Below are 18086 nucleotides of genomic sequence, written 5' to 3' on the forward strand. Positions count from 1 at the left end.
GCTGGAGTGAATGTGCAGTTCTACTCAAGAGTAAGCAACTCAGCGAAATAAAGCCAGAGAACGCTTATTGGCCTCCTATCTATGCATTCTGACACTCCAACAATGTGTTCTGCTTCAATTTGGTTCATTTTACAAAGGTGCTTATTGCTGGAGTGAATATGCAGTTCTACTCAAGAGTAAGCAACTGAGCGAAATAAAGCCATAGAACGCTTATTTGCCTTCTATCTATGCATTCTGACACTCCGACCATGTGTTCTGCTTCAATTTGGTTCATTTTACAAAGGAGCTTATTGCTGGAGAGCAGCTGCATTTCTACTCAAGAGTAAGCAACTAAGCGAAATAAAGCCATAGTACGCTTATTTGCCTTCCATCTATGCATTCTGACACTCCAACAATGTGTTCTGCTTCAATTTGGCTCATTTTACAAAGGTTAAAGCCAAAGAACGCATATTTGCATTCTATCTATGCATTCTGACACTCCAACAATGTGTTCTGCTTCAATTTGGCTCATTTTACGAAGGTGCTTATTGCTGGAGTGAATGTGCAGTTCTACTCAAGAGTAAGCAACTCAGCGAAATAAAGCCAGAGAACGCTTATTGGCCTTCTATCTATGCATTCTGACACTCCAACAATGTGTTCTGCTTCAATTTGGTTCATTTTACAAAGGTGCTTATTGCTGGAGTGAATATGCAGTTCTACTCAAGAGTAAGCAACTAAGCGAAATAAAGCCATAGAACGCTTATTTGCCTTCTATCTATACATTCTGACACTCCGACCATGTGTTCTGCTTCAATTTGGTTCATTTTACAAAGGAGCTTATTGCTGGAGAGCAGATGCATTTCTACTCAAGAGTAAGCAACTAAGCGAAATAAAGCCATAGTACGCTTATTTGCCTTCCATCTATGCATTCTGACACTCCAACAATGTGTTCTTATTCAATTTGGCTCATTTTACAAAGGTTAAAGCCAAAGAACGCATATTTGCATTCTATCTATGCATTCTGACACTCCAACAATGTGTTCTGCTTCAATTTGGCTCATTTTACGAAGGTGCTTATTGCTGGAGTGAATGTGCAGTTCTACTCAAGAGTAAGCAACTCAGCGAAATAAAGCCAGAGAACGCTTATTGGCCTTCTATCTATTCATTCTGACACTCCAACAATGTGTTCTGCTTCAATTTGGTTCATTTTACAAAGGTGCTTATTGCTGGAGTGGATATGCAGTTCTACTCAAGAGTAAGCAACTAAGCGAAATAAAGCCATAGAACGCTTATTTGCCTTCTATCTATGCATTCTGACACTCCGACCATGTGTTCTGCTTCAATTTGGTTCATTTTACAAAGGAGCTTATTGCTGGAGAGCAGATGCATTTCTACTCAAGAGTAAGCAACTAAGCGAAATAAAGCCATAGTACGCTTATTTGCCTTCTATCTATGCATTCTGACACTCCAACAATGTGTTCTGCTTCAATCTGGCTCATTTTACAAAGGTGCGTATTCCTGGAGAGCAGATGCAGTTCTACTCAAGAGTAAGCAACTCAGCGAAATAAAGCCATAGAACGCTTATTTGCCTTCTATCTATGCATTCTGACACTCCGACCATGTGTTCTGCTTCAATTTGGTTCATTTTACAAAGGAGCTTATTGCTGGAGAGCAGATGCATTTCTACTCAAGAGTAAGCAACTAAGCGAAATAAAGCCAGAGAACGCTTATTGGCCTTCTATCTATGCATTCTGACACTCCAACAATGTGTTCTGCTTCAATTTGGCTCATTTTACGAAGGTTAAAGCCAAAGAACGCATATTTGCATTCTATCTATGCATTCTAACACTCCAACAATGTGTTCTGCTTCAATTTGGCTCATTTTACAAAGGTGCTTTTTGCTGGAGTGAATATGCATTTCTACTCAAGAGTAAGCAACTCAGCGAAATAAAGCCATAGAACGCTTATTTGCCTTCTATCTATGCATTCTGACACTCCAACAATGTGTTCTGCTTCAATTTGGCTCATTTTACAAAGGTGCTTATTTCTGGAGAGCAGATGCATTTCTACTCAAGAGTAAGCAACTAAGTGAAATAAAGCCATAGAACGCTTATTTGCCTTCTATCTATGCATTCTGACACTCCAACAATGTGTTCTGCTTCAATTTGGCTCATTTTACAAAGGTGCTTTTTGCTGGAGTGAATATGCAGTTCTACTCAAGAGTAAGCAACTCAGCGAAATAAAGCCATAGAACGCTTATTTGCCTTCTATCTATGCATTATGACACTCCAACAATGTGTTCTGCTTCAATTTGGCTCATTTTACAAAGGTGCGTATTTCTGGAGAGCAGATGCATTTCTACTCAAGAGTAAGCAACTAAGCGAAATAAAGCCATAGAACGCTTATTTGCCTTCCATCTATGCATTCTGACACTCCAACAATGTGTTCTGCTTCAATTTGGCTCATTTTACGAAGGTTAAAGCCAAAGAACGCATATTTGCATTCTATCTATGCATTCTGACACTCCAACAATGTGTTCTGCTTCAATTTGGCTCATTTTACGAAGGTGCTTATTGCTGGAGTGAATGTGCAGTTCTACTCAAGAGTAAGCAACTCAGCGAAATAAAGCCAGAGAACGCTTATTGGCCTCCTATCTATGCATTCTGACACTCCAACAATGTGTTCTGCTTCAATTTGGTTCATTTTACAAAGGTGCTTATTGCTGGAGTGAATATGCAGTTCTACTCAAGAGTAAGCAACTGAGCGAAATAAAGCCATAGAACGCTTATTTGCCTTCTATCTATGCATTCTGACACTCCGACCATGTGTTCTGCTTCAATTTGGTTCATTTTACAAAGGAGCTTATTGCTGGAGAGCAGATGCATTTCTACTCAAGAGTAAGCAACTAAGCGAAATAAAGCCATAGTACGCTTATTTGCCTTCCATCTATGCATTCTGACACTCCAACAATGTGTTCTGCTTCAATTTGGCTCATTTTACAAAGGTTAAAGCCAAAGAACGCATATTTGCATTCTATCTATGCATTCTGACACTCCAACAATGTGTTCTGCTTCAATTTGGCTCATTTTACGAAGGTGCTTATTGCTGGAGTGAATGTGCAGTTCTACTCAAGAGTAAGCAACTCAGCGAAATAAAGCCAGAGAACGCTTATTGGCCTTCTATCCATGCATTCTGACACTCCAACAATGTGTTCTGCTTCAATTTGGCTCATTTTACAAAGGTGCTTTTTGCTGGAGTGAATATGCAGTTCTACTCAAGAGTAAGCAACTCAGCGAAATAAAGCCATAGAACGCTTATTTGCCTTCTATCTATGCATTATGACACCCCAACAATGTGTTCTGCTTCAATTTGGCTCATTTTACAAAGGTGCGTATTTCTGGAGAGCAGATGCATTTCTACTCAAGAGTAAGCAACTAAGCGAAATAAAGCCATAGAACGCTTATTTGCCTTCCATCTATGCATTCTGACACTCCAACAATGTGTTCTGCTTCAATTTGGCTCATTTTACGAAGGTTAAAGCCAAAGAACGCATATTTGCATTCTATCTATGCATTCTGACACTCCAACAATGTGTTCTGCTTCAATTTGGCTCATTTTACGAAGGTGCTTATTGCTGGAGTGAATGTGCAGTTCTACTCAAGAGTAAGCAACTCAGCGAAATAAAGCCAGACAACGCTTATTGGCCTTCTATCTATGCATTCTGACACTCCAACAATGTGTTCTGCTTCAATTTGGTTCATTTTACAAAGGTGCTTATTGCTGGAGTGAATATGCAGTTCTACTCAAGAGTAAGCAACTAAGCGAAATAAAGCCATAGAACGCTTATTTGCCTTCTATCTATACATTCTGACACTCCGACCATGTGTTCTGCTTCAATTTGGTTCATTTTACAAAGGAGCTTATTGCTGGAGAGCAGATGCATTTCTACTCAAGAGTAAGCAACTAAGCGAAATAAAGCCATAGTACGCTTATTTGCCTTCCATCTATGCATTCTGACACTCCAACAATGTGTTCTGCTTCAATTTGGCTCATTTTACAAAGGTTAAAGCCAAAGAACGCATATTTGCATTCTATCTATGCATTCTGACACTCCAACAATGTGTTCTGCTTCAATTTGGCTCATTTTACGAAGGTGCTTATTGCTGGAGTGAATGTGCAGTTCTACTCAAGAGTAAGCAACTCAGCGAAATAAAGCCAGAGAACGCTTATTGGCCTTCTATCTATGCATTCTGACACTCCAACAATGTGTTCTGCTTCAATTTGGTTCATTTTACAAAGGTGCTTATTGCTGGAGTGAATATGCAGTTCTACTCAAGAGTAAGCAACTAAGCGAAATAAAGCCATAGAACGCTTATTTGCCTTCTATCTATGCATTCTGACACTCCGACCATGTGTTCTGCTTCAATTTGGTTCATTTTACAAAGGAGCTTATTGCTGGAGAGCAGATGCATTTCTACTCAAGAGTAAGCAACTAAGCGAAATAAAGCCATAGTACGCTTATTTGCCTTCTATCTATGCATTCTGACACTCCAACAATGTGTTCTGCTTCAATCTGGCTCATTTTACAAAGGTGCGTATTCCTGGAGAGCAGATGCAGTTCTACTCAAGAGTAAGCAACTAAGCGAAATAAAGCCATAGAACGCTTATTTGCCTTCTATCTATGCATTCTGACACTCCGACCATGTGTTCTGCTTCAATTTGGTTCATTTTACAAAGGAGCTTATTGCTGGAGAGCAGATGCATTTCTACTCAAGAGTAAGCAACTAAGCGAAATAAAGCCAGAGAACGCTTATTGGCCTTCTATCTATGCATTCTGACACTCCAACAATGTGTTCTGCTTCAATTTGGTTCATTTTACAAAGGTGCTTATTGCTGGAGTGAATATGCAGTTCTACTCAAGAGTAAGCAACTAAGCGAAATAAAGCCATAGAACGCTTATTTGCCTTCTATCTATACATTCTGACACTCCGACCATGTGTTCTGCTTCAATTTGGTTCATTTTACAAAGGAGCTTATTGCTGGAGAGCAGATGCATTTCTACTCAAGAGTAAGCAACTAAGCGAAATAAAGCCATAGTACGCTTATTTGCCTTCCATCTATGCATTCTGACACTCCAACAATGTGTTCTTATTCAATTTGGCTCATTTTACAAAGGTTAAAGCCAAAGAACGCATATTTGCATTCTATCTATGCATTCTGACACTCCAACAATGTGTTCTGCTTCAATTTGGCTCATTTTACGAAGGTGCTTATTGCTGGAGTGAATGTGCAGTTCTACTCAAGAGTAAGCAACTCAGCGAAATAAAGCCAGAGAACGCTTATTGGCCTTCTATCTATTCATTCTGACACTCCAACAATGTGTTCTGCTTCAATTTGGTTCATTTTACAAAGGTGCTTATTGCTGGAGTGGATATGCAGTTCTACTCAAGAGTAAGCAACTAAGCGAAATAAAGCCATAGAACGCTTATTTGCCTTCTATCTATGCATTCTGACACTCCGACCATGTGTTCTGCTTCAATTTGGTTCATTTTACAAAGGAGCTTATTGCTGGAGAGCAGATGCATTTCTACTCAAGAGTAAGCAACTAAGCGAAATAAAGCCATAGTACGCTTATTTGCCTTCTATCTATGCATTCTGACACTCCAACAATGTGTTCTGCTTCAATCTGGCTCATTTTACAAAGGTGCGTATTCCTGGAGAGCAGATGCAGTTCTACTCAAGAGTAAGCAACTCAGCGAAATAAAGCCATAGAACGCTTATTTGCCTTCTATCTATGCATTCTGACACTCCGACCATGTGTTCTGCTTCAATTTGGTTCATTTTACAAAGGAGCTTATTGCTGGAGAGCAGATGCATTTCTACTCAAGAGTAAGCAACTAAGCGAAATAAAGCCAGAGAACGCTTATTGGCCTTCTATCTATGCATTCTGACACTCCAACAATGTGTTCTGCTTCAATTTGGCTCATTTTACGAAGGTTAAAGCCAAAGAACGCATATTTGCATTCTATCTATGCATTCTAACACTCCAACAATGTGTTCTGCTTCAATTTGGCTCATTTTACAAAGGTGCTTTTTGCTGGAGTGAATATGCATTTCTACTCAAGAGTAAGCAACTCAGCGAAATAAAGCCATAGAACGCTTATTTGCCTTCTATCTATGCATTCTGACACTCCAACAATGTGTTCTGCTTCAATTTGGCTCATTTTACAAAGGTGCTTTTTGCTGGAGTGAATATGCAGTTCTACTCAAGAGTAAGCAACTCAGCGAAATAAAGCCATAGAACGCTTATTTGCCTTCTATCTATGCATTCTGACACTCCAACAATGTGTTCTGCTTCAATTTGGTTCATTCAACAAAGGTGCTTATTGCTGGAGTGAATGTGCAGTTCTACTCAAGAGTAAGCAACTCAGCGAAATAAAGCCAGAGAACGCTTATTGGCCTTCTATCCATGCATTCTGACACTCCAACAATGTGTTCTGCTTCAATTTGGCTCATTTTACAAAGGTGCTTTTTGCTGGAGTGAATATGCAGTTCTACTCAAGAGTAAGCAACTCAGCGAAATAAAGCCATAGAACGCTTATTTGCCTTCTATCTATGCATTATGACACCCCAACAATGTGTTCTGCTTCAATTTGGCTCATTTTACAAAGGTGCGTATTTCTGGAGAGCAGATGCATTTCTACTCAAGAGTAAGCAACTAAGCGAAATAAAGCCATAGAACGCTTATTTGCCTTCCATCTATGCATTCTGACACTCCAACAATGTGTTCTGCTTCAATTTGGCTCATTTTACGAAGGTTAAAGCCAAAGAACGCATATTTGCATTCTATCTATGCATTCTGACACTCCAACAATGTGTTCTGCTTCAATTTGGCTCATTTTACGAAGGTGCTTATTGCTGGAGTGAATGTGCAGTTCTACTCAAGAGTAAGCAACTCAGCGAAATAAAGCCAGAGAACGCTTATTGGCCTTCTATCTATGCATTCTGACACTCCAACAATGTGTTCTGCTTCAATTTGGTTCATTTTACAAAGGTGCTTATTGCTGGAGTGAATATGCAGTTCTACTCAAGAGTAAGCAACTAAGCGAAATAAAGCCATAGAACGCTTATTTGCCTTCTATCTATGCATTCTGACACTCCGACCATGTGTTCTGCTTCAATTTGGTTCATTTTACAAAGGAGCTTATTGCTGGAGAGCAGATGCATTTCTACTCAAGAGTAAGCAACTAAGCGAAATAAAGCCATAGTACGCTTATTTGCCTTCTATCTATGCATTCTGACACTCCAACAATGTGTTCTGCTTCAATCTGGCTCATTTTACAAAGGTGCGTATTCCTGGAGAGCAGATGCAGTTCTACTCAAGAGTAAGCAACTAAGCGAAATAAAGCCATAGAACGCTTATTTGCCTTCTATCTATGCATTCTGACACTCCAACAATGTGTTCTGCTTCAATTTGGCTCATTTTACGAAGGTGCTTATTGCTGGAGTGAATGTGCAGTTCTACTCAAGAGTAAGCAACTCAGCGAAATAAAGCCAGAGAATGCTTATTGGCCTTCTATCTATGCATTCTGACACTCCAACAATGTGTTCTGCTTCAATTTGGTTCATTTTACAAAGGTGCTTATTGCTGGAGTGAATATGCAGTTCTACTCAAGAGTAAGCAACTAAGCGAAATAAAGCCAGAGAACGCTTATTGGCCTTCTATCCATGCATTCTGACACTCCAACAATGTGTTCTGCTTCAATTTGGCACATTTTACAAAGGTGCTTTTTGCTGGAGTGAATATGCAGTTCTACTCAAGTGTAAGCAACAAAGCGAAATACAGCCATAGAACGCTTATTTGCCTTCTAATTATGCATTCTGACACTCCAACAATGTGTTCTGCTTCAATTTGGCTCATTTTACAAAGGTGCTTATTTCTGAAGTGCAGATGCATTTCTACTCAAGTGTAAGCAACAAAGCGAAATACAGCCATAAAACGCTTATTTGCCTTCTATCTATACATTCTGACACTCCAACAATGTGTTCTGCTTCAATTTGACTCATTTTAGAAAGGTGCTTTTTGCTGGAGTGAATATGCATTTCTACTCAAGAGTAAGCAACTCAGCGAAATAAAGCCATAGAACGCTTATTTGCCTTCTATCTATGCATTCTGACACTCCAACAATGTGTTCTGCTTCAATTTGGCTCATTTTACAAAGGTGCTTATTTCTGGAGAGCAGATGCATTTCTACTCAAGAGTAAGCAACTAAGCGAAATAAAGCCATAGAACGCTTATTTGCCTTCTATCTATGCATTCTGACACTCCAACAATGTGTTCTGCTTCAATTTGGTTCATTTTACAAAGGTGCTTATTGCTGGAGTGAATATGCAGTTCTACTCAAGAGTAAGCAACTAAGCGAAATAAAGCCATAGAACGCTTATTTGCCTTCTATCTATGCATTCTGACACTCCGACCATGTGTTCTGTTTCAATTTGGTTCATTTTACAAAGGAGCTTATTGCTGGAGAGCAGATGCATTTCTACTCAAGAGTAAGCAACTAAGCGAAATAAAGCCATAGTACGCTTATTTGCCTTCCATCTATGCATTCTGACACTCCAACAATGTGTTCTGCTTCAATTTGGCTCATTTTACAAAGGTTAAAGCCAAAGAACACATATTTGCATTCTATCTATGCATTCTGACACTCCAACAATGTGTTCTGCTTCAATTTGGCTCATTTTACGAAGGTGCTTATTGCTGGAGTGAATGTGCAGTTCTACTCAAGAGTAAGCAACTCAGCGAAATAAAGCCAGAGAACGCTTATTGGCCTTCTATCCATGCATTCTGACACTCCAACAATGTGTTCTGCTTCAATTTGGCTCATTTTACAAAGGTGCTTTTTGCTGGAGTGAATATGCAGTTCTACTCAAGAGTAAGCAACTCAGCGAAATAAAGCCATAGAACGCTTATTTGCCTTCTATCTATGCATTATGACACCCCAACAATGTGTTCTGCTTCAATTTGGCTCATTTTACAAAGGTGCGTATTTCTGGAGAGCAGATGCATTTCTACTCAAGAGTAAGCAACTAAGCGAAATAAAGCCATAGAACGCTTATTTGCCTTCCATCTATGCATTCTGACACTCCAACAATGTGTTCTGCTTCAATTTGGCTCATTTTACGAAGGTTAAAGCCAAAGAACGCATATTTGCATTCTATCTATGCATTCTGACACTCCAACAATGTGTTCTGCTTCAATTTGGCTCATTTTACGAAGGTGCTTATTGCTGGAGTGAATGTGCAGTTCTACTCAAGAGTAAGCAACTCAGCGAAATAAAGCCAGAGAACGCTTATTGGCCTTCTATCTATGCATTCTGACACTCCAACAATGTGTTCTGCTTCAATTTGGTTCATTTTACAAAGGTGCTTATTGCTGGAGTGAATATGCAGTTCTACTCAAGAGTAAGCAACTAAGCGAAATAAAGCCATAGAACGCTTATTTGCCTTCTATCTATGCATTCTGACACTCCGACCATGTGTTCTGCTTCAATTTGGTTCATTTTACAAAGGAGCTTATTGCTGGAGAGCAGATGCATTTCTACTCAAGAGTAAGCAACTAAGCGAAATAAAGCCATAGTACGCTTATTTGCCTTCTATCTATGCATTCTGACACTCCAACAATGTGTTCTGCTTCAATCTGGCTCATTTTACAAAGGTGCGTATTCCTGGAGAGCAGATGCAGTTCTACTCAAGAGTAAGCAACTAAGCGAAATAAAGCCATAGAACGCTTATTTGCCTTCTATCTATGCATTCTGACACTCCGACCATGTGTTCTGCTTCAATTTGGCTCATTTTACAAAGGAGCTTATTGCTGGAGAGCAGATGCATTTCTACTCAAGAGTAAACAACTAAGCGAAATAAAGCCAGAGAACGCTTATTGGCCTTCTATCTATGCATTCTGACACTCCAACAATGTGTTCTGCTTCAATTTGGTTCATTTTACAAAGGTGCTTATTGCTGGAGTGAATATGCAGTTCTACTCAAGAGTAAGCAACTAAGCGAAATAAAGCCAGAGAACGCTTATTGGCCTTCTATCCATGCATTCTGACACTCCAACAATGTGTTCTGCTTCAATTTGGCTCATTTTACAAAGGTGCTTATTTCTGGAGTGCAGATGCATTTCTACTAAAGAGTAAGCAACTAAGCGAAATAAAGCCAGAGAACGCTTATTTGCCTTCTAATTATGCATTCTGACACTCCAACAATGTGTTCTGCTTCAATTTGGCTCATTTTACAAAGGTGCTTATTTCTGAAGTGCAGATGCATTTCTACTCAAGTGTAAGCAACAAAGCGAAATACAGCCATAAAACGCTTATTTGCCTTCTATCTATACATTCTGACACTCCAACAATGTGTTCTGCTTCAATTTGGCTCATTTTACAAAGGTGCTTTTTGCTGGAGTGAATATGCATTTCTACTCAAGAGTAAGCAACTCAGCGAAATAAAGCCATAGAACGCTTATTTGCCTTCTATCTATGCATTCTGACACTCCAACAATGTGTTCTGCTTCAATTTGGCTCATTTTACAAAGGTGCTTATTTCTGGAGAGCAGATGCATTTCTACTCAAGAGTAAACAACTAAGCGAAATAAAGCCATAGAACGCTTATTTGCCTTCTATCTATGCATTCTGACACTCCAACAATGTGTTCTGCTTCAATTTGGTTCATTTTACAAAGGAGCTTATTGCTGGAGAGCAGATGCATTTCTACTCAAGAGTAAGCAACTAAGCGAAATAAAGCCATAGTACGCTTATTTGCCTTCTATCTATGCATTCTGACACTCCAACAATGTGTTCTGCTTCAATTTGGCTCATTTTACAAAGGTGCTTTTTGCTGGAGTGAATATGCAGTTCTACTCAAGTGTAAGCAACAAAGCGAAATACAGCCATAGAACGCTTATTTGCCTTCTAATTATGCATTCTGACACTCCAACAATGTGTTCTGCTTCAATTTGGCTCATTTTACAAAGGTGCTTATTTCTGAAGTGCAGATGCATTTCTACTCAAGTGTAAGCAACAAAGCGAAATACAGCCATAAAACGCTTATTTGCCTTCTATCTATACATTCTGACACTCCAACAATGTGTTCTGCTTCAATTTGACTCATTTTAGAAAGGTGCTTTTTGCTGGAGTGAATATGCATTTCTACTCAAGAGTAAGCAACTCAGCGAAATAAAGCCATAGAACGCTTATTTGCCTTCTATCTATGCATTCTGACACTCCAACAATGTGTTCTGCTTCAATTTGGCTCATTTTACAAAGGTGCTTATTTCTGGAGAGCAGATGCATTTCTACTCAAGAGTAAGCAACTAAGCGAAATAAAGCCATAGAACGCTTATTTGCCTTCTATCTATGCATTCTGACACTCCAACAATGTGTTCTGCTTCAATTTGGTTCATTTTACAAAGGTGCTTATTGCTGGAGTGAATATGCAGTTCTACTCAAGAGTAAGCAACTAAGCGAAATAAAGCCATAGAACGCTTATTTGCCTTCTATCTATGCATTCTGACACTCCGACCATGTGTTCTGCTTCAATTTGGTTCATTTTACAAAGGAGCTTATTGCTGGAGAGCAGATGCATTTCTACTCAAGAGTAAGCAACTAAGCGAAATAAAGCCATAGTACGCTTATTTGCCTTCCATCTATGCATTCTGACACTCCAACAATGTGTTCTGCTTCAATTTGGCTCATTTTACAAAGGTTAAAGCCAAAGAACGCATATTTGCTTTCCATCTATGCATTCTGACACTCCAACAATGTGTTCTGCTTCAATTTGGCTCATTTTACGAAGGTGCTTATTGCTGGAGTGAATGTGCAGTTCTACTCAAGAGTAAGCAACTCAGCGAAATAAAGCCAGAGAACGCTTATTGGCCTTCTATCCATGCATTCTGACACTCCAACAATGTGTTCTGCTTCAATTTGGCTCATTTTACAAAGGTGCTTATTTCTGGAGTGCAGATGCATTTCTACTAAAGAGTAAGCAACTAAGCGAAATAAAGCCATAGAACGCTTATTTGCCTTCTAATTATGCATTCTGACACTCCAACAATGTGTTCTGCTTCAATTTGGCTCATTTTACAAAGGTGCTTATTTCTGGAGTGCAGATGCATTTCTACTAAAGAGTAAGCAACTAAGCGAAATAAAGCCATAGAACGCTTATTTGCCTTCTAATTATGCATTCTGACACTCCAACAATGTGTTCTGCTTCAATTTGGCTCATTTTACAAAGGTGCTTATTTCTGAAGTGCAGATGCATTTCTACTCAAGTGTAAGCAACAAAGCGAAATACAGCCATAAAACGCTTATTTGCCTTCTATCTATACATTCTGACACTCCAACAATGTGTTCTGCTTCAATTTGTCTCATTTTACAAAGGTGCTTTTTGCTGGAGTGAATATGCATTTCTACTCAAGAGTAAGCAACTCAGCGAAATAAAGTCATAGAACGCTTATTTGCCTTCTATCTATGCATTCCGACACTCCAACAATGTGTTCTGCTTCAATTTGGCTCATTTTACAAAGATGCTTATTTCTGGAGAGCAGATGCATTTCTACTCAAGAGTAAGCAACTAAGCGAAATAAAGCCATAGAAAGCTTATTTGCCTTCTATCTATGCATTCTGACACTCCAACAATGTGTTCTGCTTCAATTTGGCTCATTTTACAAAGGTGCTTTTTGCTGGAGTGAATATGCAGTTCTACTCAAGAGTAAGCAACTCAGCGAAATAAAGCCATAGAACGCTTATTTGCCTTCTATCTATGCATTCTGACACTCCAACAATGTGTTCTGCTTCAATTTGACTCATTTTACAAAGGTGCTTATTTCTGGAGTGCAGATGCATTTCTACTCAAGAGTAAGCAACTAAGCGAAATAAAGCCATAGAACGCTTATTTGCCTTCTATCTATGCATTCTGACACTCCAACAATGTGTTCTGCTTCAATTTGGCTCATTTTACAAAGGTTAAAGCCAAAGAACGCATATTTGCATTCTATCTATGCATTCTGACACTCCAACAATGTGTTCTGCTTCAATTTGGCTCATTTTACGAAGGTTAAAGCCAAAGAACGCATATTTGCATTCTATCTATGCATTCTGACACTCCAACAATGTGTTCTGCTTCAATTTGGTTCATTTTACAAAGGTGCTTATTGCTGGAGTAAATATGCAGTTCTACTCAAGAGTAAGCAACTGAGCGAAATAAAGCCATAGAACGCTTATTTGCCTTCTAATTATGCATTCTGACACTCCAACAATGTGTTCTGCTTCAATTTGGCTCATTTTACAAAGGTGCTTATTTCTGAAGTGCAGATGCATTTCTACTCAAGTGTAAGCAACAAAGCGAAATACAGCCATAAAACGCTTATTTGCCTTCTATCTATACATTCTGACACTCCAACAATGTGTTCTGCTTCAATTTGGTTCATTTTACAAAGGTGCTTATTGCTGGAGTGAATATGCAGTTCTACTCAAGAGTAAGCAACTCAGCGAAATAAGGCCATAGAACGCTTATTTGCCTTCCATCTATGCATTCTGACACTCCAACAATGTGTTCTGCTTCAATTTGGTTCATTTTACAAAGGAGCTTATTGCTGGAGAGCAGATGCATTTCTACTCAAGAGTAAGCAACTAAGCGAAATAAAGCCATAGTACGCTTATTTGCCTTCCATCTATGCATTCTGACACTCCAACAATGTGTTCTGCTTCAATTTGGCTCATTTTACAAAGGTTAAAGCCAAAGAACGCATATTTGCATTCTATCTATGCATTCTGACACTCCAACAACGTGTTCTGCTTCAATTTGGCTCATTTTACGAAGGTGCTTATTGCTGGAGTGAATGTGCAGTTCTACTCAGGAGTAAGCAACTCAGCGAAATAAAGCCAGAGAACGCTTATTGGCCTTCTATCCATGCATTCTGACACTCCAACAATGTGTTCTGCTTCAATTTGGCTCATTTTACAAAGGTGCTTTTTGCTGGAGTGAATATGCAGTTCTACTCAAGAGTAAGCAACTCAGCGAAATAAAGCCATAGAACGCTTATTTGCCTTCTATCTATGCATCATGACACTCCAACAATGTGTTCTGCTTCAATTTGGCTCATTTTACAAAGGTGCGTATTTCTGGAGAGCAGATGCATTTCTTCTCAAGAGTAAGCAACTAAGCGAAATAAAGCCATAGAACGCTTATTTGCCTTCCATCTATGCATTCTGACACTCCAACAATGTGTTCTGCTTCAATTTGGCTCATTTTACAAAGGTTAAAGCCAAAGAACGCATATTTGCATTCTATCTATGCATTCTGACACTCCAACAATGTGTTCTGCTTCAATTTGGCTCATTTTACGAAGGTGCTTATTGCTGGAGTGAATGTGCAGTTCTACTCAAGAGTAAGCAACTCAGCGAAATAAAGCCAGAGAACGCTTATTGGCCTTCTATCTATGCATTCTGACACTCCAACAATGTGTTCTGCTTCAATTTGGTTCATTTTACAAAGGTGCTTATTGCTGGAGTGAATATGCAGTTCTACTCAAGAGTAAGCAACTAAGCGAAATAAAGCCATAGAACGCTTATTTGCCTTCTATCTATGCATTCTGACACTCCGACCATGTGTTCTGCTTCAATTTGGTTCATTTTACAAAGGAGCTTATTGCTGGAGAGCAGATGCATTTCTACTCAAGAGTAAGCAACTAAGCGAAATAAAGCCATAGTACGCTTATTTGCCTTCCATCTATGCATTCTGACACTCCAACAATGTGTTCTGCTTCAATTTGGCTCATTTTACAAAGGTTAAAGCCAAAGAACGCATATTTGCATTCTATCTATGCATTCTGACACTCCAACAATGTGTTCTGCTTCAATTTGGCTCATTTTACGAAGGTGCTTATTGCTGGAGTGAATGTGCAGTTCTACTCAAGAGTAAGCAACTCAGCGAAATAAAGCCAGAGAACGCTTATTGGCCTTCTATCCATGCATTCTGACACTCCAACAATGTGTTCTGCTTCAATTTGGCTCATTTTACAAAGGTGCTTATTTCTGGAGTGCAGATGCATTTCTACTAAAGAGTAAGCAACTAAGCGAAATAAAGCCAGAGAACGCTTATTTGCCTTCTAATTATGCATTCTGACACTCCAACAATGTGTTCTGCTTCAATTTGGTTCATTTTACAAAGGAGCTTATTGCTGGAGAGCAGATGCATTTCTACTCAAGAGTAAGCAACTAAGCGAAATAAAGCCATAGTACGCTTATTTGCCTTCTATCTATGCATTCTGACACTCCGACCATGTGTTCTGCTTCAATTTGGTTCATTTTACAAAGGAGCTTATTGCTGGAGAGCAGATGCATTTCTACTCAAGAGTAAGCAACTAAGCGAAATAAAGCCATAGTACGCTTATTTGCCTTCCATCTATGCATTCTGACACTCCAACAATGTGTTCTGCTTCAATTTGGCTCATTTTACAAAGGTTAAAGCCAAAGAACGCATATTTGCATTCTATCTATGCATTCTGACACTCCAACAATGTGTTCTGCTTCAATTTGGCTCATTTTACGAAGGTGCTTATTGCTGGAGTGAATGTGCAGTTCTACTCAAGAGTAAGCAACTCAACGAAATAAAGCCAGAGAACGCTTATTGGCCTTCTATCCATGCATTCTGACACTCCAACAATGTGTTCTGCTTCAATTTGTCTCATTTTACAAAGGTGCTTTTTGCTGGAGTGAATATGCATTTCTACTCAAGAGTAAGCAACTCAGCGAAATAAAGTCATAGAACGCTTATTTGCCTTCTATCTATGCATTCCGACACTCCAACAATGTGTTCTGCTTCAATTTGTCTCATTTTACAAAGGTGCTTTTTGCTGGAGTGAATATGCATTTCTACTCAAGAGTAAGCAACTCAGCGAAATAAAGTCATAGAACGCTTATTTGCCTTCTATCTATGCATTCCGACACTCCAACAATGTGTTCTGCTTCAATTTGGCTCATTTTACAAAGATGCTTATTTCTGGAGAGCAGATGCATTTCTACTCAAGAGTAAGCAACTAAGCGAAATAAAGCCATAGAAAGCTTATTTGCCTTCTATCTATGCATTCTGACACTCCAACAATGTGTTCTGCTTCAATTTGGCTCATTTTACAAAGGTGCTTTTTGCTGGAGTGAATATGCAGTTCTACTCAAGAGTAAGCAACTCAGCGAAATAAAGCCATAGAACGCTTATTTGCCTTCTATCTATGCATTCTGACACTCCAACAATGTGTTCTGCTTCAATTTGACTCATTTTACAAAGGTGCTTATTTCTGGAGTGCAGATGCATTTCTACTCAAGAGTAAGCAACTAAGCGAAATAAAGCCATAGAACGCTTATTTGCCTTCTATCTATGCATTCTGACACTCCAACAATGTGTTCTGCTTCAATTTGGCTCATTTTACAAAGGTTAAAGCCAAAGAACGCATATTTGCATTCTATCTATGCATTCTGACACTCCAACAATGTGTTCTGCTTCAATTTGGCTCATTTTACGAAGGTTAAAGCCAAAGAACGCATATTTGCATTCTATCTATGCATTCTGACACTCCAACAATGTGTTCTGCTTCAATTTGGTTCATTTTACAAAGGTGCTTATTGCTGGAGTAAATATGCAGTTCTACTCAAGAGTAAGCAACTGAGCGAAATAAAGCCATAGAACGCTTATTTGCCTTCTAATTATGCATTCTGACACTCCAACAATGTGTTCTGCTTCAATTTGGCTCATTTTACAAAGGTGCTTATTTCTGAAGTGCAGATGCATTTCTACTCAAGTGTAAGCAACAAAGCGAAATACAGCCATAAAACGCTTATTTGCCTTCTATCTATACATTCTGACACTCCAACAATGTGTTCTGCTTCAATTTGGTTCATTTTACAAAGGTGCTTATTGCTGGAGTGAATATGCAGTTCTACTCAAGAGTAAGCAACTCAGCGAAATAAGGCCATAGAACGCTTATTTGCCTTCCATCTATGCATTCTGACACTCCAACAATGTGTTCTGCTTCAATTTGGTTCATTTTACAAAGGAGCTTATTGCTGGAGAGCAGATGCATTTCTACTCAAGAGTAAGCAACTAAGCGAAATAAAGCCATAGTACGCTTATTTGCCTTCCATCTATGCATTCTGACACTCCAACAATGTGTTCTGCTTCAATTTGGCTCATTTTACAAAGGTTAAAGCCAAAGAACGCATATTTGCATTCTATCTATGCATTCTGACACTCCAACAACGTGTTCTGCTTCAATTTGGCTCATTTTACGAAGGTGCTTATTGCTGGAGTGAATGTGCAGTTCTACTCAGGAGTAAGCAACTCAGCGAAATAAAGCCAGAGAACGCTTATTGGCCTTCTATCCATGCATTCTGACACTCCAACAATGTGTTCTGCTTCAATTTGGCTCATTTTACAAAGGTGCTTTTTGCTGGAGTGAATATGCAGTTCTACTCAAGAGTAAGCAACTCAGCGAAATAAAGCCATAGAACGCTTATTTGCCTTCTATCTATGCATCATGACACTCCAACAATGTGTTCTGCTTCAATTTGGCTCATTTTACAAAGGTGCGTATTTCTGGAGAGCAGATGCATTTCTTCTCAAGAGTAAGCAACTAAGCGAAATAAAGCCATAGAACGCTTATTTGCCTTCCATCTATGCATTCTGACACTCCAACAATGTGTTCTGCTTCAATTTGGCTCATTTTACAAAGGTTAAAGCCAAAGAACGCATATTTGCATTCTATCTATGCATTCTGACACTCCAACAATGTGTTCTGCTTCAATTTGGCTCATTTTACGAAGGTGCTTATTGCTGGAGTGAATGTGCAGTTCTACTCAAGAGTAAGCAACTCAGCGAAATAAAGCCAGAGAACGCTTATTGGCCTTCTATCTATGCATTCTGACACTCCAACAATGTGTTCTGCTTCAATTTGGTTCATTTTACAAAGGTGCTTATTGCTGGAGTGAATATGCAGTTCTACTCAAGAGTAAGCAACTAAGCGAAATAAAGCCATAGAACGCTTATTTGCCTTCTAT

This window comes from Zootoca vivipara, chromosome W (genome assembly GCF_963506605.1).
Source record: "Zootoca vivipara chromosome W, rZooViv1.1, whole genome shotgun sequence".
NCBI lineage: Eukaryota > Metazoa > Chordata > Lepidosauria > Squamata > Lacertidae > Zootoca > Zootoca vivipara.